Below are 7,867 nucleotides of genomic sequence, written 5' to 3' on the forward strand. Positions count from 1 at the left end.
AACTGTATTTGAAGGTGAAGGTGATTTTGTAGACATGTGTGAAAGACATGTTCTGAAATGCAAGTGGTGTTATTTGGAGAGCACTTCCTTTACGTGTCAGATGTGTAGGCAAGCAGTAATGGGTCGCCATAGCTGCAAATATTAGACGGTAATATGAAGTGTTGTCAGCTGAAGTCTGATGATCCAGACGACCGTAAGGATGAAGTACGCAAAAGTACCGCTAGGCCGCGCCTCCTTAGCTCAGTGGCGGAGCACTGGTCTAGTAAACCAGGGGTCTTGAGTTCGATCCTCACAGGAGGCAGACGAATTTTGGATATCAGTTGTGCGTCGTGGCCTTATAGCAAACAGTATCTGGGATGACTAACAATTAGCGAGAGGCGTTTTATTAAGAATTACTCTCAGATGTGATTAAGGCGAATGGCGCAGATAAAGCATTTGCCAAAGCGGTACAGCATAAGGTGGGATGGGACAGTCTGAAATATATTTTATAGATGTATTTCTCACATATCTCAGAGCCTTCCGCGGTTGTCGTCGTCGTCGTCGCCACTTCTGCAGAAGTAGCAAATGGACATCGTAGCAAATGCGGCGAGGGACGCCCTGCCTTACATTTCCGAATGCACAAAGTGTGTGGTTTAGTTTCCCAGTCTATATTTGGTAGGTCTCGTAGTAGGTTGAATGTATCAAATGGGTGGGAAAGAGCAAGGGGCAGCGTCTGTCTAGAACGAAAACACAACTCCTCAGTGGTGTGAGCGTTTTGAGATGAGTCGTATATAAGTTCCACTTGTTTGTCAGTGACCGTGTGGCCTAATGGATAAGGCGTCGGACTTCGTATCCGAAGATTGCGTGTTTGATTCCTCTCTCGGTCGTGTTTTTCCAGATCTGAAAAAGAAACATACCGTTTTAGTGTAGCACTTGAGCAGTACGAAACCGTGTGAATGTTGCTGTTGACCATTTTCTGCTTGGAGATGCTCTTCAGCTTAAAACACGCACAACAAGACCGGTGTTAACTAGCGAATTGGTTTGCATATTGCTGTCGCCGCGTGTTTTTGACTGGCACTTGCACATCTAAAATAACGTCGGAAAGTAACTCGTTCGGCTTATGAGTCACATCAAGTATGTGTGTTAATTTTGACGAAACTAGCTCTGCAGGTTGTCATGCAATTCTGTTACCTCTCAGAAATGATTATGAAATAAAAGTGAACTACGTGACGAGTGTGACGTTAGGAAAACATTAGGCAACATGGGGTGGTTCTGTATGGGACCAATCAACCCAAACGAGTACTGTGTGACGTGCTAACCGGCATATACTCACCGAGGCAGCGCGGCTAGCTCAGTCGGTAGAACATAAGGCTCTTAATCCCAGGGTCGTGGGTTCGAGCCCCATGTGGGGAGGAACGGAATTTTGTTCCTTTGCAGATGTAACTTACCGTTTTTCTGATTAACGTGATGTAATGGAAATAGCAACTTTAAACTTTGCCTACGTCTCCGTCAGTCGCAAGGAAACTGTATTTGAAGGTGAAGGTGATTTTGTAGACATGTGTGAAAGACATGTTCTGAAATGCAAGTGGTGTTATTTGGAGAGCACTTCCTTTACGTGTCAGATGTGTAGGCAAGCAGTAATGGGTCGCCATAGCTGCAAATATTAGACGGTAATATGAAGTGTTGTCAGCTGAAGTCTGATGATCCAGACGACCGTAAGGATGAAGTACGCAAAAGTACCGCTAGGCCGCGCCTCCTTAGCTCAGTGGTGGAGCACTGGTCTAGTAAACCAGGGGTCTTGAGTTCGATCCTCACAGGAGGCAGACGAATTTTGGATATCAGTTGCGGGTCGTGGCCTTATAGCAAACAGTATCTGGGATGACTAACAATTAGCGAGAGGCGTTTTATTAAGAATTACTCTCAGATGTGATTAAGGCGAATGGCGCAGATAAAGCATTTGCCAAAGCGGTACAGCATAAGGTGGGATGGGACAGTCTGAAATATATTTTTTAGATGTATTTCTCACATATCTCAGAGCCTTCCGCGGTTGTCGTCGTCGTCGTCGTCGTCGTCGTCGTCGCCGTCGTCGCCGCCGCCGCCACTTCTGCAGAAGTAGCAAATGGACATCGTAGCAAATGCGGCGAGGGACGCCCTGCCTTACATTTCCGAATGCACAAAGTGTGTGGTTTAGTTTCCCAGTCTATATTTGGTAGGTCTCGTAGCAGGTTGAATGTATCAAATGGGTGGGAAAGAGCAAGGGGCAGCGTCTGTGTAGAACGAAAACACAACTCCTCAGTGGTGTGAGCGTTTTGAGATGAGTCGTATATAAGTTCCACTTGTTTGTCAGTGACCGTGTGGCCTAATGGATAAGGCGTCGGACTTCGTATCCGAAGATTGCGTGTTTGATTCCTCTCTCGGTCGTGTTTTTCCAGATCTGAAAAAGAAACATACCGTTTTAGTGTAGCACTTGAGCAGTACGAAACCGTGTGAATGTTGCTGTTGACCATTTTCTGCTTGGAGATGCTCTTCAGCTTAAAACACGCACAACAAGACTGGTGTTAACTAGCGAATTGGTTTGCATATTGCTGTCGCCGCGTGTTTTTGACTGGCACTTGCACATCTAAAATAACGTCGGAAAGTAACTCGTTCGGCTTATGAGTCACATCAAGTATGTGTGTTAATTTTGACGAAACTAGCTCTGCAGGTTGTCATGCAATTCTGTTACCTCTCAGAAATGATTATGAAATAAAAGTGAACTACGTGACGAGTGTGACGTTAGGAAAACATTAGGCAACATGGGGTGGTTCTGTATGGGACCAATCAACCCAAACGAGTACTGTGTGACGTGCTAACCGGCATATACTCACCGAGGCAGCGCGGCTAGCTCAGTCGGTAGAACATAAGGCTCTTAATCCCAGGGTCGTGGGTTCGAGCCCCACGTGGGGAGGAACGGAATTTTGTTCCTCTGCAGATGTAACTTACCGTTTTTCTGATTAACGTGATGTAATGGAAATAGCAACTTTAAACTTTGCCTACGTCTCCGTCAGTCGCAAGGAAACTGTATTTGAAGGTGAAGGTGATTTTGTAGACATGTGTGAAAGACATGTTCTGAAATGCAAGTGGTGTTATTTGGAGAGCACTTCCTTTACGTGTCAGATGTGTAGGCAAGCAGTAATGGGTCGCCATAGCTGCAAATATTAGACGGTAATATGAAGTGTTGTCAGCTGAAGTCTGATGATCCAGACGACCGTAAGGATGAAGTACGCAAAAGTACCGCTAGGCCGCGCCTCCTTAGCTCAGTGGCGGAGCACTGGTCTAGTAAACCAGGGGTCTTGAGTTCGATCCTCACAGGAGGCAGACGAATTTTGGATATCAGTTGTGCGTCGTGGCCTTATAGCAAACAGTATCTGGGATGACTAACAATTAGCGAGAGGCGTTTTATTAAGAATTACTCTCAGATGTGATTAAGGCGAATGGCGCAGATAAAGCATTTGCCAAAGCGGTACAGCATAAGGTGGGATGGGACAGTCTGAAATATATTTTATAGATGTATTTCTCACATATCTCAGAGCCTTCCGCGGTTGTCGTCGTCGTCGTCGCCACTTCTGCAGAAGTAGCAAATGGACATCGTAGCAAATGCGGCGAGGGACGCCCTGCCTTACATTTCCGAATGCACAAAGTGTGTGGTTTAGTTTCCCAGTCTATATTTGGTAGGTCTCGTAGCAGGTTGAATGTATCAAATGGGTGGGAAAGAGCAAGGGGCAGCGTCTGTCTAGAACGAAAACACAACTCCTCAGTGGTGTGAGCGTTTTGAGATGAGTCGTATATAAGTTCCACTTGTTTGTCAGTGACCGTGTGGCCTAATGGATAAGGCGTCGGACTTCGTATCCGAAGATTGCGTGTTTGATTCCTCTCTCGGTCGTGTTTTTCCAGATCTGAAAAAGAAACATACCGTTTTAGTGTAGCACTTGAGCAGTACGAAACCGTGTGAATGTTGCTGTTGACCATTTTCTGCTTGGAGATGCTCTTCAGCTTAAAACACGCACAACAAGACCGGTGTTAACTAGCGAATTGGTTTGCATATTGCTGTCGCCGCGTGTTTTTGACTGGCACTTGCACATCTAAAATAACGTCGGAAAGTAACTCGTTCGGCTTATGAGTCACATCAAGTATGTGTGTTAATTTTGATGAAACTAGCTCTGCAGGTTGTCATGCAATTCTGTTACCTCTCAGAAATGATTATGAAATAAAAGTGAACTACGTGACGAGTGTGACGTTAGGAAAACATTAGGCAACATGGGGTGGTTCTGTATGGGACCAATCAACCCAAACGAGTACTGTGTGACGTGCTAACCGGCATATACTCACCGAGGCAGCGCGGCTAGCTCAGTCGGTAGAACATAAGGCTCTTAATCCCAGGGTCGTGGGTTCGAGCCCCATGTGGGGAGGAACGGAATTTTGTTCCTTTGCAGATGTAACTTACCGTTTTTCTGATTAACGTGATGTAATGGAAATAGCAACTTTAAACTTTGCCTACGTCTCCGTCAGTCGCAAGGAAACTGTATTTGAAGGTGAAGGTGATTTTGTAGACATGTGTGAAAGACATGTTCTGAAATGCAAGTGGTGTTATTTGGAGAGCACTTCCTTTACGTGTCAGATGTGTAGGCAAGCAGTAATGGGTCGCCATAGCTGCAAATATTAGACGGTAATATGAAGTGTTGTCAGCTGAAGTCTGATGATCCAGACGACCGTAAGGATGAAGTACGCAAAAGTACCGCTAGGCCGCGCCTCCTTAGCTCAGTGGTGGAGCACTGGTCTAGTAAACCAGGGGTCTTGAGTTCGATCCTCACAGGAGGCAGACGAATTTTGGATATCAGTTGCGGGTCGTGGCCTTATAGCAAACAGTATCTGGGATGACTAACAATTAGCGAGAGGCGTTTTATTAAGAATTACTCTCAGATGTGATTAAGGCGAATGGCGCAGATAAAGCATTTGCCAAAGCGGTACAGCATAAGGTGGGATGGGACAGTCTGAAATATATTTTTTAGATGTATTTCTCACATATCTCAGAGCCTTCCGCGGTTGTCGTCGTCGTCGTCGTCGTCGTCGTCGTCGTCGCCGCCGCCGCCGCCACTTCTGCAGAAGTAGCAAATGGACATCGTAGCAAATGCGGCGAGGGACGCCCTGCCTTACATTTCCGAATGCACAAAGTGTGTGGTTTAGTTTCCCAGTCTATATTTGGTAGGTCTCGTAGCAGGTTGAATGTATCAAATGGGTGGGAAAGAGCAAGGGGCAGCGTCTGTCTAGAACGAAAACACAACTCCTCAGTGGTGTGAGCGTTTTGAGGTGAGTCGTATATAAGTTCCACTTGTTTGTCAGTGACCGTGTGGCCTAATGGATAAGGCGTCGGACTTCGTATCCGAAGATTGCGTGTTTGATTCCTCTCTCGGTCGTGTTTTTCCAGATCTGAAAAAGAAACATACCGTTTTAGTGTAGCACTTGAGCAGTACGAAACCGTGTGAATGTTGCTGTTGACCATTTTCTGCTTGGAGATGCTCTTCAGCTTAAAACACGCACAACAAGACCGGTGTTAACTAGCGAATTGGTTTGCATATTGCTGTCGCCGCGTGTTTTTGACTGGCACTTGCACATCTAAAATAACGTCGGAAAGTAACTCGTTCGGCTTATGAGTCACATCAAGTATGTGTGTTAATTTTGACGAAACTAGCTCTGCAGGTTGTCATGCAATTCTGTTACCTCTCAGAAATGATTATGAAATAAAAGTGAACTACGTGACGAGTGTGACGTTAGGAAAACATTAGGCAACATGGGGTGGTTCTGTATGGGACCAATCAACCCAAACGAGTACTGTGTGACGTGCTAACCGGCATATACTCACCGAGGCAGCGCGGCTAGCTCAGTCGGTAGAACATAAGGCTCTTAATCCCAGGGTCGTGGGTTCGAGCCCCACGTGGGGAGGAACGGAATTTTGTTCCTCTGCAGATGTAACTTACCGTTTTTCTGATTAACGTGATGTAATGGAAATAGCAACTTTAAACTTTGCCTACGTCTCCGTCAGTCGCAAGGAAACTGTATTTGAAGGTGAAGGTGATTTTGTAGACATGTGTGAAAGACATGTTCTGAAATGCAAGTGGTGTTATTTGGAGAGCACTTCCTTTACGTGTCAGATGTGTAGGCAAGCAGTAATGGGTCGCCATAGCTGCAAATATTAGACGGTAATATGAAGTGTTGTCAGCTGAAGTCTGATGATCCAGACGACCGTAAGGATGAAGTACGCAAAAGTACCGCTAGGCCGCGCCTCCTTAGCTCAGTGGCGGAGCACTGGTCTAGTAAACCAGGGGTCTTGAGTTCGATCCTCACAGGAGGCAGACGAATTTTGGATATCAGTTGTGCGTCGTGGCCTTATAGCAAACAGTATCTGGGATGACTAACAATTAGCGAGAGGCGTTTTATTAAGAATTACTCTCAGATGTGATTAAGGCGAATGGCGCAGATAAAGCATTTGCCAAAGCGGTACAGCATAAGGTGGGATGGGACAGTCTGAAATATATTTTATAGATGTATTTCTCACATATCTCAGAGCCTTCCGCGGTTGTCGTCGTCGTCGTCGCCACTTCTGCAGAAGTAGCAAATGGACATCGTAGCAAATGCGGCGAGGGACGCCCTGCCTTACATTTCCGAATGCACAAAGTGTGTGGTTTAGTTTCCCAGTCTATATTTGGTAGGTCTCGTAGCAGGTTGAATGTATCAAATGGGTGGGAAAGAGCAAGGGGCAGCGTCTGTCTAGAACGAAAACACAACTCCTCAGTGGTGTGAGCGTTTTGAGATGAGTCGTATATAAGTTCCACTTGTTTGTCAGTGACCGTGTGGCCTAATGGATAAGGCGTCGGACTTCGTATCCGAAGATTGCGTGTTTGATTCCTCTCTCGGTCGTGTTTTTCCAGATATGAAAAAGAAACATACCGTTTTAGTGTAGCACTTGAGCAGTACGAAACCGTGTGAATGTTGCTGTTGACCATTTTCTGCTTGGAGATGCTCTTCAGCTTAAAACACGCACAACAAGACCGGTGTTAACTAGCGAATTGGTTTGCATATTGCCGTCGCCGCGTGTTTTTGACTGGCACTTGCACATCTAAAATTACGTCGGAAAGTAACTCGTTCGGCTTATGAGTCACATCAAGTATGTGTGTTAATTTTGACGAAACTAGCTCTGCAGGTTGTCATGCAATTCTGTTACCTCTCAGAAATGATTATGAAATAAAAGTGAACTACGTGACGAGTGTGACGTTAGGAAAACATTAGGCAACATGGGGAGGTTCTGTATGGGACCAATCAACCCAAACGAGTACTGTGTGACGTGCTAACCGGCATATACTCACCGAGGCAGCGCGGCTAGCTCAGTCGGTAGAACATAAGGCTCTTAATCCCAGGGTCGTGGGTTCGAGCCCCACGTGGGGAGGAACGGAATTTTGTTCCTCTGCAGATGTAACTTACCGTTCTTCTGATTAACGTGATGTAATGGAAATAGCAACTTTAAACTTTGCCTACGTCTCCGTCAGTCGCTCGAAACTGTATTTGAAGGTGAAGGTGATTTTGTAGACATGTGTGAAAGACATGTTCTGAAATGCAAGTGGTGTTATTTGGAGAGCACTTCGTTTACGTGTCAGATGTGTAGCCAAGCAGTAATGGGTCGCCATAGCTGCAAATATTAGACGGTAATATGAAGTGTTGTCAGCTGAAGTCTGATGATCCAGACGACCGTAAGGATGAAGTACGCAAAAGTACCGCTAGGCCGCGCCTCTTTAGCTCAGTGGCAGAGCACTGGTCTCGTAACCCAGGGGTCGTGAGTTCGATCCTCACAGGAGGC

General features: G+C 45.9%; 6 non-coding genes across 6 annotated transcripts in view; all 6 read left to right on the forward strand.

The window, feature by feature from the left end:
* The first annotated feature begins 229 nt into the window (after positions 1-229).
* Trnat-agu (transfer RNA threonine (anticodon AGU)) lies at positions 230-301 on the forward strand. The gene has a single exon. It is a non-coding gene; the product is annotated as a tRNA-Thr (tRNA).
* Positions 302-1,730: 1,429 nt separating this feature from the next.
* Trnat-agu (transfer RNA threonine (anticodon AGU)) lies at positions 1,731-1,802 on the forward strand. The gene has a single exon. It is a non-coding gene; the product is annotated as a tRNA-Thr (tRNA).
* A 1,462-nt stretch (positions 1,803-3,264) lies between these two features.
* Positions 3,265-3,336, forward strand: Trnat-agu (transfer RNA threonine (anticodon AGU)). The gene has a single exon. It is a non-coding gene; the product is annotated as a tRNA-Thr (tRNA).
* A 1,429-nt stretch (positions 3,337-4,765) lies between these two features.
* Positions 4,766-4,837, forward strand: Trnat-agu (transfer RNA threonine (anticodon AGU)). The gene has a single exon. It is a non-coding gene; the product is annotated as a tRNA-Thr (tRNA).
* Positions 4,838-6,296: 1,459 nt separating this feature from the next.
* Positions 6,297-6,368, forward strand: Trnat-agu (transfer RNA threonine (anticodon AGU)). Its single transcript has one exon. It is a non-coding gene; the product is annotated as a tRNA-Thr (tRNA).
* Positions 6,369-7,796: 1,428 nt separating this feature from the next.
* The window catches only part of Trnat-cgu (transfer RNA threonine (anticodon CGU)), a 72-nt gene continuing 1 nt past the window's right edge, over positions 7,797-7,867 (forward strand). Inside the window, exon 1 of the tRNA in view lies at positions 7,797-7,867. This exon is cut by the window's right edge and continues 1 nt beyond it. This is a non-coding gene — a tRNA (tRNA-Thr).

This window comes from Schistocerca gregaria, chromosome 4 (assembly GCF_023897955.1).
Source record: "Schistocerca gregaria isolate iqSchGreg1 chromosome 4, iqSchGreg1.2, whole genome shotgun sequence".
Classification (NCBI taxonomy): Eukaryota; Metazoa; Arthropoda; class Insecta; order Orthoptera; family Acrididae; genus Schistocerca; species Schistocerca gregaria.